We start from the raw sequence: 16,787 nt of genomic DNA, 5'->3' as shown, positions 1-16,787 counted from the left end.
TTTCTGCAGGTTAGCCCTATGGTTTGGAAGACAGCATTTCCTCTGCAGCTTCCCAGCCCAAACACAGAGAGCAATCCCGGGGGATGCAGGTGTTCTGCTCACTCCACCGCCCCCACGCCCAAAAAGAGAGGCTGGCTGGGACTTCTGCTTCAGTTTCATTAATTACAGTGAAGTGTTTCTAAGCTGAAAGATGACATTAAATTTGAGACAGTATGTATGGATTATTTTTGCTTTGTTATAAATGAGAATAACTAACTAGCAAGATTAAATGACTTGGGGGCTTCCCTCCTCTCCTAATGTCTTCCTGACCCAGCCACTAGTAAGACAGGCACAGCTGAAGCTAAAACACAGTAAATTCCAAACATTTGTTATAATTTTACATGAAGGGATGTTAGGAAGTCACCACTATTGATGATCTGACTCACCCTGTGACACAGATTCACCAGCCAAGAACTAAGGTCCAGTTTAGTTAAAATCTTGGATGTGATGCAGGAGCACAAAGACAAGGGAATGTGTTGACTTCACACATGAACAAACCACAGGGCTTCTGTATGTATCTTTACATATATAAATCCCATTATGGAGGGGATACCCTCTTGAAGGAGGGAGCTGTTGTTGCCTTTTTTTTTTTTTTTTTTTTTTTTTATGTCTTTAGACATTTGGCATTTGCGTTACTTTTAACTCAGCAGACAAAGTAACGAGTTTCGTCATTTAATGTTTTTCATTTTTCTGAGTAAAGAGCAGATTGTGTAGCAACTTACTCTTTGAACACATTTTTTCCATGTGATTCAAAGCACAGCAGAACAAGAACAAGACCACACAGCTGAATGCAGCACTGGAGGCCATGCTCCTCCCAGTGACGGAGGACAGGCTACTGTGCTCAGTCACACTATGGCAAACACTTTATGTCCAAGGCTGGAGGAAGAGTGGTACAAGTGCTTTTCTGTTACCAGGGAATGGGCCTAGTAATACAACCTGCCTTCAATTTGGGGCACAGAAGAGTAGAGGGGGATGGGAAGAAATGAAAATCACCCCACATAGTTCCCTTCTCCTCACAGAAAAGAAGCAAGAATGTCTTCCATTGCCCCAGATGAGTTTTTGGTGTTTTACATTACAATCCTACTTCTTATAAAAACATAGGTAACCCCCATTTTTTTTCCTACAAAAAAAAAAAGATAAAATGCATTAAAAGATGAAACCTACAATCCAAATAAAGTTGGGGCAGAAAATATGCAACACAAAGAAGACTGGCATCTGGTATCTTTTTTCAGTCATATTTCAACCGAAGATGTTCAAAGCTCAGAGAAAGCATTATCTATCGCCCTTCACAAGATTTTCCTCGTGCATTATCACAGGCCCTACAGTAGCACCCAAACAAATTTTCTTGTTCTTTTCTAAGTAACATTTCCCAGTACAGAGAATGTGTCCTGTGGCTACAATGCTTGTGTGCTATTGTCAAGGAGTCTTCTGAATACAGTGTGGCAAAGACTTCTCTGTAAATAAACTACAGGACAGTCTGTGTTCTAGCCTGTCTACCATCATCCTCTCTCCTGTCTACCATCATCTCCATTTGCTTTTGGTTTTCACATTGGGTTCTTCCTTAGTAGACACTCATGTCCTGAGAAAGAGGCAGTGCCAGGGAAACACGTAGAGTTGACTAAGAGAAGGCAGAGAAAGCCAAGCTGCTGCTCCTGCCAGTGACAAGATAGAAAGCTGGATTGAAACTGGAAAACCTGGGGAATCCCTACTGGGACCCAGGACTACAGTGTGTGTGGGGAGGTCAGAGGACCTCCTGACCATTTCAGCTTTAAAGAGTTAATATTGGGGGACAGGGAGTGGAGAGGGAGTTAGGAGAAAGAGAAGGAGGGGACAGGAGAACATGTGGGAATAGGAAGACTGAGTCAAGGGAGGAATAGACGAGAGCAAGAAAATAAAGAGAGGGAGAGAGATACCATAATAGAGGGAGCCATTATAGGTTTGAAGAGAAAATCTAGAGAAATGTCCAGAGACCTTCAAGACTGACCCCAACTAACAATCTGAGCAACAGTGTAAAGGCTACCTTAAATGTTCTTCCCTGATAATGAGATTGATGACTACCTTATATGCCATCATAGAGTCCTCATCTTGTAGCTGATGGAAACAGAAGCAGACACCCACAGCTAAACACTGAGCCAAACTCCTGGAATCCAGTTGCAGAGAGGGAGAAGTGATAAGAAAATGGGATCAAGACTAGGCTACAGAAACCCACAAAGACAGCTGACCTGACCAAGGAGGAGCTAATGGACCCCCAGACTGATAGCTGGGAATCCAGCATAGGACTGACTCAAACCTCCTGAACATGGGTCTCAGTTAGAAGGCCTGGGCAGTCTAAGGGACCTCTGACAGTGGAACTAGGATATATCCCTGGTGCACAAAAGAACTTTGGGGGCACATCCCCCATGGAGGGATACTGCCTTAGCCTAGATGCAGGAGGGAGGGCCTAGTCCCTGCTCCAAATAACTTGACAGATTTTGATGATCTCTCCTGGAAGGCATCACCCTCCCTGTGGAGTGGGACGGGGGAGCCGGAGGGCATGGGAGGAAGGAAGGGAAAGGGAACTGGGATTGATATGTAAAATAAGAAAAACTAATAAATATTTTTTAAAAAGTTAATATTGTTCTTGGTTGTCTGACGAAAACATCGCAGGAGGGCTTTGTGTCATAATAATTTACAGTTTACATCTCTACATTCAGGTGAATGTGGATTTGCAGATGTTAAATACCCAGATACAAGGAGGCATACAGATGTGCCAATATCTCTAACTGCCTGTTTCATACTGCATGATAAGGCTAACCGGACTAACAGGCAAATATAGGAATCATGGGTACAGAGAATCCATGTACATAATAAGCAATGCTAATATATTTAGTGTATGATGCATAATTGCTTGGCTTCATAAGGCTTGTCTTGCCCTACTCCTCTGATGATCTGAAATTTTGCCTAGGAGCTCCTCCTCAACATATAGATACCACCCACACCTCCAATTGTAGTCTGGAAGGATGGCAAATCTGGAGTCACTTGGCACCATAAGAAAGCAGCTGCAATACCTTAAACTTGTCGTTTGATTATTCTAAGATTCTGTTTACTAATTTGTACAGATTCCGTTTACTAATTTGTACAGACAAGGCATTATTATCTACACCGAAAGAGCCTCATAAGAATTAAAACATTATTACATGGTTATACAATCCCAGCTTGATCCCCACAGTTTAAATAACATAATTTTTCTAGTGTTACAATAACAAAGGGTAACGAACTGGGTGGCTTAGGAAAGAGAGATCCATTGTATCACCCCGATCTGAAAGCTAAACAGCAGAGTCAAGGAGCCAGCAGCCCAAACTCCCTCTCTAGATTCTGGGGCAGGCTCTCCTCCAGACCACCCTCCTAGTCTGTGGTAATGTCTTGGCTTGTGACATAACTCCAATCTTCAAATAGTATTTTTCTACTTGTGTGTCTCTATGGCCAAAATTCCTCCTCTCACAGGACATTGGTTATATTGAATTTGGGCTTATGCTACCCCAGTATGACCTCATCTTAAGTAATTACATCTGTACTGATCGAGGACCTAGGGACCAGGAATTCAATATGCCAATAGGGAAATAAGAACCACAGTTCAACTCAACAATTAGAGTGAGAAAACTTTGAGAGCCTAAAAATTTGGTAAAATTCATTGAAGTGCTGAGGCCTCAAGGAAACCACACGGTGGGCCATTCCTAAATCATTCAGCTATATTCCTAAGCTGATTTGTTAAGAAAGTATATGAGTTCTCCAAACATCTATGGCAGTCTTCCATTCCGCTTTGATTTCTGTTACCTGTATTTCCTTATTTAGAAAGTGTGGGAAATAATGTGGGCTTCCATTTCTCAGAACCACACAGTGGACAGTTCGTAAAAACACTGCTACCCATACAATTGTACAAAAAAGATCTTGTACAATTGAAACACAATCAAAATAGTGACAGGTTGTTGCTTGTAAGTGGAGATCTGAATCTTATTCCCACATAAAGGTGAGCAGGGCAAAGACAGGGAAAAATCTAAATGGATACAAAGAGTTATACTGAAGGGGGTTGAGCAGGTACTTGCAGAGAAAGAGAGACAGAAACATAGACAGACAGATGGGAGCATGTGTCCAGGTAAGCTGTTAGGTAAGCTAGGCCAGTTATCAGTGATTATCCTCCATTTAGCAAAAGGGTCTAGTCTTTAAGTCTACTTTCAGTGATTCTTGACCTCTACAATTTAGATATGGCTTTAAGTTTTTGCTATTTAAAATATTTTAGTATATTGTCTCCTCAAATTATCTAGCAAAAGAATTATAAATTAAACCCACAATAAATGTTGACAAAGAAGATATTCATGCACTTTCTCAGATAAATCAATGTCTAGAGCTCTTCCAAATCAAGTGCTAGTCCAAAATAATGACATTAGCCATGAGATCACTATTTCTTGAGTACTTAACAGGCAGTCACTATGCCAGACAGTGCTTGTATACTAAAGGAGGAAAACAAATTTTTATCAGCTTTAGAATTAAGTAAAATACAATAAATGGCCTAAGTATTCATATAAACTACCTTTGCCAAATAATGAATTTATTCTAAACATCCTGTCATTTCAAACATTTTAGAATTGAACTTTAGATGTAGGCCAGCTGTAGAATGCTTACTTGGCATACACAAGACCCTGGGGTTAAACCCTAATAAGTAATAAATATATAAATAAAATACACCATCATAAAACCACTCTTGAATCAATATAATATGAAAATAGAAGGGAGACTAGGAGAATGCCAGAGACTCATAGGAGGCAGGAAAGAGGAAGAGAGGGGGAGAATAATAGAACAAGGATATTGTTAAAATATGTTTATATATGACCAAATTGTCCTTGTGAACCTTAATGCTTTGTACAATGAATATAGAGTGGTAAAGAAATTAAAAACAAAGTATTCAGAAGTATTGGCCTTTCTCACTAGACTACTCTCTTGTGGTTTCTTTTTGTTTTGTTTTGATTTGGGTTTTATTTTGTTTTTGTTTTTATGTTGAGACAGGATCTCTGTGCATAGCCCTAGCTGTCCTGGAACTCAAAGAGATCCACCTGTCTCCACCTCCCAAGGGCTGGGATTAAAGGTGTGGGACACCATGCCATGTGTTCTTGTGATTTCTTTAAAGAAGAAATTACATCCTATCCATATCAAACCAGCAGTCATAACATTTGCCTGTCTGTATCAAACTTGTCAAAGACTTAAAAGGAAAAAGTAAAAACATTATTATTTAAAAAAAAAATAATTCCACTATAGCCCCAAACTAAAAGTGACACTCATCGCCAGCAGAGATGCTTAGACTTATCTAATGGTCAGGCTACATGTTCTTCCAAATACAACACTTTAAAGACAGCGCAAAACACGTCACAGACAATTTGAGTTCTATCTTGAAGAGGTTTATCAAGTTTATCATTAAGTCTCATAGATACTTTATGTTTTTGAATAATCATATGTGTAAGTGAGTACATGAAGACACGTTAGTGAATTTAATGAATTTCAGGAACTTGGGAAAAACTTGAATTTCACATCTCTCCTCTAGGTGGCAAACTCAGACCTCCTACACAGTACTGCATTTCCTGTACCCTCCAAAAGTGACATGAAAACTGAAAAGAGACATGTCTTACAGTTATTATAAGCATCTAATTTTTTGTATCTTTAAGCTACCTGTCAAGACAAATCACAGTTAATACGGAAACCATTAAGAAATATGATTGTGTTAGCACCATGAAAAAGAAAACTGTGAAGGGACTGTTTAAAGCACTTATACAGGATTGTTTTTAGTGCTTTCAATTTTCATGCCCCGCTCTTAGGAGAACAGTGCCCAAAGTTCATTATTATTACCCTACCTGTTTGTTTCCTCCCAGCTGTAGAAAAAAATAGTTTTACTAAGTCTGTTGTCTTAAATCAAAGCCCCAAATATGTACTGTTGTCTTTTTTTCCAGACCCACTCTGAAATCAAAGAGCAAAGCTGAATAAGAGCTTATTGTGCTACCCTGCAAGTTGAATATAGAGTAATCATTGAGATAAAAATCCATTCAATACTTTGTTTTTATTTCCTTCCAAACCAGGATATGATTCTCTTCATGATTTAAATAACATCCCTTAATCTCCGCTTCCCTTTGTGGTAAAACAGTCTATATTTTTCTTATACAGGAAGTAAAGGTGGAAAATATCTTGAATGTCATGAAAGCTAAAGAGTGAGCAAGCTAAAATTAATCTAGATGCACATGGAGCAGGAACAGCGTGAATTAAAGATGCCCATCCTGCTTCTAAAAGTGGAGGCAATATGTTAAAAAAAAAGCGGTGACATATTATAGTCTGACAGTTAAATTAAGTGTGTGTAAACAGCTCTTGTTGGAACTAGGAGCCAATGATACAAAGAGTCCTGCCCAAACTTGCCAGGCTAAGAGTCACCTAGCATGGGAAAGGACAGGTGCTGAGCTTGCATGGCAGCTATTACCAGCTATTCCACTTTATAGAATTGTATCTAAGCCCTGTATTTCTTCTTGATCCCACCCAATAAGCTGCAAGTGGATTGTTCAATACAAATCTAATTAAAATTTCTAGCACATTATAGTGATTTCTCTAATACACATTGAGCAATCACCCTGGACCATGCCTTGTACTAGAAGCCATGAATGACACAAAGATGGGTAAGGCATGGTCCACCCCTCCCCTGCCCTTAGAGACAAGTGAGGAGGCCAAATATGTATACAAATAATTGTATGAGAATAGTAGAGAAAGAGAGAGCATCAAACTGCTGCTCTGGATTCTTAGTTTCTTTAAGGGGCTTCCTGCCTTCAAGTCCCTAATGTGGTTTAATGGTAACTTGGCTGAGCAGAATTAGACATGGCATTGCCTTCTTCTGAAATTTTAGTTTCTCTAAGCAACTAGGCCATGGAAATTGAGCCCAAGTAGATATGAACATCTATGATGAAGTCAGAAGAAACACCATCGATTTCTGTTATGAAGAAATCAACCAAAAGCCATTTCAAGTAAACTAAGAAATCACCTAAACAGTCATTAGCAAATAAATGTAAACAAATTACAGAAGAACTATAATTTTGAAAGGATGGAATGTCTGTACCCATCCAGTAGTAAACAAAATGGCCAAAACAAAACCATTTAGGATAGATACTAACCCTGTCATCTGTTGCAACTGAAATACTATCTCATTATACTGTCAGAAATATATTGACCTAAATAAAAATGTATATAATTTGTCTTTTGTTGATATTTGAGTTATTTGTTTTAGCTACTAATTTTCTTATGCTATACATATGTACAGTGTGTAAAAATGCTTAATATTGGCCCTGCCTACGCTATTGGTTGTTTGAGACTCTTTCTCAGAGTCCATTTTTACAAGCACTACCTTCATATTGAAAGTTTTCCATTTAATTATCATATGCACAGTACATTTTAAATGGAAAAATAGCAAAGTTAATGTGGAGCCAATGTGCCTGCTATCAGCCCACAGTAGATCTGCTCTCTCATTTGTCGTTAATACTCATCATAAGAGAAAGAAGAGAAAGCAGAGATGGAAAGGGCTTTTAAAGAGAGGGGGAGAGAGCTGAGCACCTCTTTCACTGGCAGAAATTAATGTTGTAAAGTAAATCAAAGCTTTTACAATTGTTAAATCACTAGCCCAATGCACCCAAAGGATGCCCAACCATACCACAAGGACATCTGTTCAACTATGTTCATAGCAGCATTATTTACAATAGCCAGCACCTGGGAACAACCTAGATGCCCCTCAACTGAAAAATGGATAAACAAAATGTGGTACATTTACACAAAGGAGTTTTACTCAGCTGTGTAAAGAAAAACAAAAACAAAAAAAAAAAAATCATGAAATTCGCAGGCAAATGGATGGGACTAGAAAAAAAAATTATTCTGAGTGAAGTAACCCAGACCCAGAAAGACAAACATAGCACATACTCACTCCGAGGTGGATATTTAGGAGTAAAATATAAGATAATCAACCTACATTCCACAGCCCCAGAGAGGCTAAATAATAATGAGGGCTCAAAGAGAAACTCAAAGATTTCCCTGGGAAGGGGAAATAGATCTCCTAGGTAAACGGGGGGGGGGGGGGGTTAGGGTAAGTGTGGGAGCAAAGGATGATGGGAAGATGAGTAATCAGGCTGGACTGAGGAGTAGAGTAATGAAAGAAACTTCATGATAGGGGTAGGAATTTCGGAGTTAGGGAGAAACCTCATGCCAGGGAAACACCTAGGAATCCACAAGAATGATGGAAGTAGATGCAGAGATCCATATTTAAGCACTGGGCCGAGCTCCAGGAGTCCTCCTGAAGAAAGGGAGAAGGGATTGTATGAAGCGGGGAGGGTCAAGGTCATGACTGGGGAACCCACAGAAGCTGTGGACCTGAGTTCACGGGAGCTCATAGACTCTGAACCAATAGTTAAGGGAGTCTGCATGAGTGTGACAGTTGTGCAGCTTGGTCCATCTGTGAGGCTCCTAACAGTGAGATCATGACCTTTCCCTAGCCCAAGCTTAGCTGGCTTTTGGGAACCTGTTCCCCATGCTGGATTACCTCGCCCAGCTTTGATGCAGAGGGAGGAGCTTGGTCTTGCCTTAACTTGATGTGCCCTGTTTTGTTCACACCCATGGGAGGCCTGCCCCTTTCTGAATGGGGGAGGAGTGAATGGGGAGAGGGCTAGGTGGGAGGGAAAGGGAATATGAGAAGAGGAGGGATGGGGTTAGTATATAAATGAAAAAAAAAAATAATTAAAAAATAAAAAAAAGTAAATCAAGAGCCTCGACCCTGTTCTGTGGCTTCTTTGTCAGAGTGATTGATACAGTTTTCTCTTTTGGCTAAAACTGTCTATTCTAGTAAATTCACATCTATAATGGCCATGACCCACAGGAAAATGTATTAATAAAATAATTTATTTAAAAATAAAAATTTGTTTTATTTTCTTATTCTAAAAAATTTTAATAATAAAATTTTGTTTGTCTTATTAGTGTTTTGCTTGTTTGTTCTGATTTTAGTTTTTGTGTTTTGTGGGGGATGGATTCTTGAAAGAGGAAAAACATACACTGGATGGATAGGGAAATGGGGAGGAGTTGGAGGAAGGGAAAAACATGATCAAATATTGTATGTAAAAAAAAGTTTAATAAAAAAAGTATCACTCACATGAGTCAAATTCATCTCCAGAAATGAGGTGGAATGACACAGTAGACAGCCAGTGTGAGCTATGCAGGATATGGGGCTCAGCCCGAAGGCACAAATAAGCTGGTGGCCTCTCTCAAGAAAAACATAAACAGTCAGGCAGAGGAACAGACACTATGCTAACTAGCAGCAGCACACTACAGATGGACAGGTGTTCCCACCCTCCTGGCACCTCAGACCAAGCTTGACACTCTCAGACTTTCCCACTCAATGCTGCAAATATACAGAAGCAAGAGATAGCAAAATTCACTCTACAACATCTGGAGTATTTTAACTGTGAGCCAGTAAAACAGCCCTAAGTACCCTCAACAGCTCTTGTTAGCTGAATGTAAATGTAAGCAACTTAGTTAGGCAACAACCATCTAAAATCCTTAGAGAAATCAGGATAATAAACTAAGGGTGATAACTACCATAGCTACTGTTGATGATGAACTAACTAAGTACCACTCAGTTCAGTGGGGTTAGACAGGTCACTCTTAGGCAGGTTTCATTAATCTCATTATACAAATAAGATTATGTGGTTAAGTTTTGAAACAAAATAGAACAAAAGAAACAGGTCTAAGGGATCTAGCTCAGATGGTAGTTTGCCACTTACTACGTTGAATAATTTTTGGGGGGAATCCCAGAAAACACTTTAAGCCTCAATATAAATCAAAAACAAAAACAAAATCCATGGATGTAAACAGGAAGTCCTGATAAAACACATTCACTACCTAATGTTGTCTTGGTGCCCTGCAAACAAAATAGGTACTACTGTACCACTGCAGGCTCTTGTTAGACTGATCAGCTGGTATTGATAACTGGAGCGAGAAGCACCTCTCTACTCAAGTACACATGGTAAGCCGAAGTCTGCCTCTTGTGGAGGTGAAACATTCTTACTTGGGAAAGCTTGCTTCTAAGTTTCTAATCAAGTTGAGTTACCAGTTGCAAATAATTGTTATAACATGGGATGCTTTGTGGACAGGCTTGTTTTTAATTATGGGGTTTTTATTGGGGAGGTAAGTTTCAGGGTGAGTCTGCCATCTGGCTTGTCAGCACTTGTTGAGAGCTTCTATGGTGTGTCTCGTTTGCATATGTGCATTTAGAAGTGCTGTTATTAATTTCTGCTGTCATGAGGCCTTAGGTACATGATCCCATTTGTTCAGACACACATTTCCCCCACAGCCTGCTCTATCCTTCCACTTATCAAAGCTTCAGCTTTGCACAGGTGAAATGTGAACATACTCCAAAAGTAAAATATTTTGGGGGTAGTGCAGTGGTTAGAAAACCTGTGGGGGGGTTGGGGAGGGGAAGATGACACAAAGCATAGAAGACTTTTCCCCACAGTCACTGTTAAAGTACCTTCGTAGGGGGAAATACCTGTAGCATGTGGTACTGGTCAGAACCACAAATTTTCCTGCACAGGAAAAGAGAGAACATAAGGGCACAGGCTCTTTAGAGAACAAAGCCACACCCGTGAGAAGATAAAACTCAAAGTGACAGGGACATCGATAGAGCAACTTCAAGATGATTCAACAGCCAAACCCTCGCTAGCACCACCTACATATGCACCTCATGGAACCCGAGCAGGGCATATGCAGAAACAAACTATCGGTGACATTTTATCACTGCAGCAATCTACTCTGTGTCAGCTCCCTTTAAGGATCTGACTGTCCTATTAATTACAAGCGCAGGAAAGAATAGAGCACATAACAAGAGGGAAGAAGAAAAGAGAATGAGAGAACAAGAGAAGCAGCAAAGACGCCCAGTGTCAACTGTAGTTACTGGAACTGTATATGCCTGGGGCCTGGGGCCTGGGGCCAGAGCTGTTCACTTCCCACTTCTACTGGAACACTTCCGACAAGGGTGGGCTAGTATTTTAAAAATGCCCCTTCCCCAAGAATAAACAACAACAACAACAAACCCACCACTACTATCATTAAACATCTGTGAGTTGTTGACAGGGTTCTGAGAATGTCTGCACTGGGGCCAGTGCATCATGGGTGACCTTTCACAGGGCTATAGTCACAGGATCCCATCTGAGGGCAGTTTTAGGGATGGATCACGAGCAGGATTTGTTTCCCTGAGGGATGTGGAGCTGAAGACCTGTGTGCCGCTGTCTGCTGTCCAGACACTGCACTCCTGTTCATGTCAGGTGAACCTCTCCCCCATGGCACCTTGCCTCATCAAAGCCAGAAAGAGTCTTTACAAGAAGGAAATGACAACATTTGTGTAAACTCATCAGGGAAGCGGCGTGTTCTCAAGGCTGTCATGCTCCATTCACAGCACCAAAGTTACTCAAGTGGGGTGCAATTACAGGAGACAAGGCGTTAGGGAGACTGACAAGCACGAACAGCTACAATGTAGAAATTCACACTGTGCGTCACAGTTTGCTCGTGGTCTTATGTCTGGTATATCTTTAATTTAGTACAAAACTCTAAAATTTGGGGGTCTAAAATTTTACTTTTAGTACTGAATTTTCCTGCCTCGATGAAGCTGGTGGTACAGTAGGAGCATTGGGTCCTTGTACAGAAAGCATGATGACATGGGCAATTCCGGTCATTTATTGATTTTTCTCATTTGTGAAGTTAGATAATTATGTCATGCCTGCTTACCTCAAGGAGGCAAACAAGGAAAGTAAGTCAGTATTTTCCAAAGCATAGCAAAGCACTGGAGGTTCCTGAGTCAGTCCTGGGTGATGCATGGAACACTGAGGTGCAAGAGTACAGAGGGGGACAACTTCTCACCCGGGTTGCCTTTGAACTCCAGTACTTCTGCCTCAGCCTCCCAAGTGCTTGGTTACAGGTATCCACCACCACACCCAGCTTATCTGTTGCTTAATATGTGTTGTGGAACACATCATGAAAATATGACACACACAGCAAGCCCATGATCTTCCAGATATTGTTGCTGAAAGTGAGGTAAGAGAGGTTTAAGGAGGTGAATCAGTATGAAGAAAAGTACTTAGAAAATAACATTAAGTTCAGTGTTTGAGATCATGTGTTGCTCTTTCAGGGGACCCAAGTTCAGTTCCAAGCACCCACGTCAGGCAGCTCACAACAGCTCACAACCACTCGGTATTTCCACAGGGATCCCATGCCTCTGGTCTACAGTCACCGGCATTCATGTGCATGCCCACATGTACAGAGGGGGGAAGAGGGAGGGAGAGATAAAGAGGGAGAAAGAGAGGGAGAGGAAGGAGAGAAAGAGAGAGTAAGAGAAAAGGAGGGAGGGAGGGAGAGAGAGAGAGAGAGAGAATTTTAAAATAGTTTAATTTTTAAAAAGTAGCAAGAACAAAAATAACAAATGGTCTGAGAATTTGGCAAACATGGTAGAGCAATACACAACAACTGTGTAAAATAGAAATACACTCCACAAATACACCGATTACTCATTCATTGTGCTTCATGATAGTGGTTTAAAAAAGTATCTGAGCATGTTTTGTTACTGATACAGCAAACCTAACTGCACTTGTGTGCTTAAAAAGTGATCACTTAATGAACTGAGGAGACAGCTCTCAAAAGAAGAGATGAAAATGGCCAGTAAGTACATGTAAAAATATACTATGCTCCTAGCCAGAAAAGAAATGCAATTAAAAACTACATTGGTTCCTTCTCACCCTAGTCTTAATAAGGATCAAGAAACAACAACAACAAATGCTGGAAAATATGCACAGCAAAATGGACACTTCCGCATTGTAGTGGGGAAGGGAAATTAGTCTAGCCACTATTGAAATCTGTACAAAGGTTCCTCCGAAACTTAGAAATCTTTAAAGCTATCTATATGATCTTGCTGTATACCACTCCTGGGTATACACTGCCAGCTCACCATAAAAATACCTGCACACCCACATCTATTGTAGACAAGCTGTGAAGTCAGCCTACATATTCACCAATAAATGAATAAATGATTATTTGCTTTGCTTAGCTTACAAAGAAATGGGTTCCTTATGACTTCTTCATACATATATATCATTATATCTTGTTCTTATCACCCACCTGCCCTTCCACACTATACATCCCCCATTTTGCTGTTCACTTACCCCACCAATAGTCCCCCCTTCTTCTGTTTTCATGTTGCATACCATCCACTATCATTTGTCCCCACTACCACAGTCTCAGGCCTCTTCCCCCTGTCTCAACAGCACTCTTTACACACACACACACACACACACACACACACACACACACACATTTAAATCTAGGTTCCACGTGTGACAGACTTTGACTAATTTCATATAACACAATGATCTTCAGCTGCATCCAATTAACTGTAAATGGAATACCTTCATTCTTCTTTATAGCTGGATAAAATTCCATCATATAAGCACCACTCTGTCTTTACGTGTCTAGTGATGGGCATCGAGGATGGTCCCATATCTTGGCTATTGTAAATGCTGCAGCAAAGCACATATGTGCCATCATCTCTGCTGTGTTCTGACATGGGATCCTTTGGAAATATACCCAAGGGGAGCAAAGCTGGATCATATGGTTGTCTTAGTTTTAATTTTTTTGAGGAACCTCCATTACTGATTTCCGCAGTGGCTGCACTCTTTACACTCCTACAGGCATAGGGTAAGAGTTCAGTTTCTCCACATCCTCATTTGCTGCTTGCTCTATTGATGGCAGCTTTTCTGACTGCGGTAAGAGAGAATACCAATGAGGTTCTCATAGACACGACCCAACATTGAAACTTTAAAACAGATCAGAGAATGAATCGTTCTACTGCAAACACTCAGGCCTGACAAATAAACCAAAAAGACTAAGAAAATCAGTTGCCTCACAGCTCCAACTTCTACCTCACTCCCTCACAAGAAACTAAAAATGAAGTCAGGTGCCCACTACATTTCTCACTCATTTCACTCTGTGACCTCCCTACCAGCAAAATGCTTCACTGAGGTCCCCAAACACTTGATGGCCTCTCGACTGCAAAGTCTCAACATCTCCCTCTTCTTCTGTATGAATGTAGTTTTGACTAAAAGCAGATACACTACAGGGCAGAAATAACTAAAATTCACTAATTCCCCTCCATGAAGAGCTAGATCCATGTCTTGGATCTAGAATTTTAAAGATTTATGTGTGGATTGGCCCAATATAGAAATTAATACTTTCTATATTCAGATTATTCTTAATCCATCTTATAAAAGAATATATTGCAATTTGAACTATGAATCACAATCCGAATCCGAACAGTGTGTTATTAATATCACAACATTTAAACCTGGGTGATTATAAAGTGAACTAAATTAATTAATACAGTGAGCACAATAAAATGGAAATTTGAAGGCACTTGAAAACAGCTCCCTGAACTATTTTCTGAGGGGCACAGACTAAAATAGAAGGGTTACTGTTCCATTGCTCTTCTCAGCCCTGCAAGAAGACCGGTTTCCAAATGGCACAAGCAACAACATTAGGTGTGCACTTCAGTGGTAGATTCACAGTGACATCTACAAAGACATCTACAAAGACGGTCGGGAGATCGAAGACCAGAGGGGAGGTCACACTGTGGCTACCAATATTCCTTACATTCTTTGAAGCATCATAATACTGCAGAGAATCCAGACATAGAAATTCAGAACAGTCCCTTTCTGCCTGGATTTGGATCAAACAATCCATTAAGAATCCTATACAGACAGATTTCAAATTATGTGGTCAAGGTCTCCTCTGTACTGTGTGGTTAACATGATATCCATTCATAAACTCCTTCTCTCATACTCATTCTCTCTCCTCCTTTCTTTCCATCTTGCTTTTATTAATAAACCCAGGGGAGATCATTAGAATATCCTTTTCCCTAACTACAGTCTACCAGTGGTTTTGACACTCCAATGGAAGATTGAGGGAACACAATATGGCAATTTTCTAATTCTAGGATTCATTCTAGGATATCACACTCCTGAAAGATGACATCTTTTGTCAAATTCAACGTAATTTAAATTGCATCATCATTTTTTACATTAAAATTGTCCCAAATTAAGCCAGTTGAAAAGTTCATCACAATCATCCAGATAGTTTCCTAAGTGTACTTAACATATGTTTTTGAGATGAGGTCTCAGTGTGAAGCCTAGACTGGCCTGGAATTTACTGTGTAACCCAAGGGAGGTCTTAAATCAAAGTAGTCCTCCTGCCTCAGCCCCCTGAGTTTTCGGATTATAAGTGTGCACTGTGGCTGACTAATATTTCTTTGATAATTTTTTTCTTTTTTTTTCTTTTTAGAGACAGAGTTTCTGTGTATAACCCTGAATGTCCTGGAATTTGCTATGTAGACCAGGTGGCCTCAAACTCACAGAGATCTTCCTGCCTCTGCCTCCCAAGTGCTAAGATTAAAGGTGTGTGCCACCACCACCCACTGGACTGTTAATTTTCAAGTACAAGTTTAAAAGCACTTGTCAAGTGAAAAATCTTACATTTGTCTCATACACTTTTGTTAACTCTTGACTTTAAGTAACTTGACACTTTCAGTTTAGCACTGTCTAGTTTGATGACCACATCAAAGACTCTGAGACGAGGGTGTCAGAGTTAAAATCTGCTGTCATCATAATGATACTGAACTCTGGCTTACCATGCCCTGTTCAAAGCTTTCACTTCAACTGCATCTTGATTTGTGATGACAACTGGATTTCTCACTACTAAATGCTTGAGTATTTATCTAACTGACAAATGACAAAATCAAAAGAATTTAATGTTGTCTTGATTTTCGTACCAAGTTCCACTTATTGAAAGCTTTAACCCTGCCAATGTCTTTTCAGATGTGCTATCATTTAGCAGTCAACTTAGTAAAGTGTTAGGATAATGGTCTTAGTACTTACTTACTTATATAACACAAATATTTTAATGACTTTACATTAAAACAAGCCAGTTTTAACCTGTTCTATTGTAAGCATAAAACATGGACTGTGTTAAATAATAGATAAACTTTAAATAATGTTTACATTACTAATCTGGAGGGGGGAGTGAAGTGTGGGCCATGCATACCTGCAGAGATTAAAGGACAATTTGCAGGAGTCGGTTCTTTCTTCCCATCATGTGAGTTCAGAGATCAAATTTAGTTATGAGCTTTAACAGCAAGTCTCCTTACCCAGTGAAACATTCCACAGGCCCGATAATCTTTTTTCTTAAAGTGTGACTTTACATTTCTATGTTGTGATTAATTTTGCTGTCCATGCTAGGATGTAAAAGCCAAGGACCTGTGCTGTTTGGCTTGGTGGGGGTGTTGCTTTAAAGACTCAGGAGAATGTCTGGGATGATGGCCACTTAACACACTTGTTGATGATATTAGGTGAAATGAACACACCAACACAGGCCTGTGCCCCATTGTAGGGTGAACTACACTGTAGCTGAACTACATATGCTCACTTTAGAATGAGCTTCATGGCTAAGACATGATGTGATAAAATTAACAAGAAAGTTATTACATGTGTGAGTACAATATACCATGTGCACACTGGAAGGAGTTCAAATCTGCCTAACACGGCTGGGTGGGGTGGGACTGTGCAGGAGGAATGGCCTAAGTGCTAGAGGGAAGCAACCATCCCCTATAGGCAGAA

The sequence above is a fragment of the Phodopus roborovskii genome, unplaced genomic scaffold, assembly GCF_943737965.1.
Source record: "Phodopus roborovskii unplaced genomic scaffold, PHOROB, whole genome shotgun sequence".
NCBI classification, from domain to species: domain Eukaryota; kingdom Metazoa; phylum Chordata; class Mammalia; order Rodentia; family Cricetidae; genus Phodopus; species Phodopus roborovskii.
The sequence above is the reverse complement of the archived record's forward strand: the minus strand, read 5'-3'. Positions refer to the sequence as shown.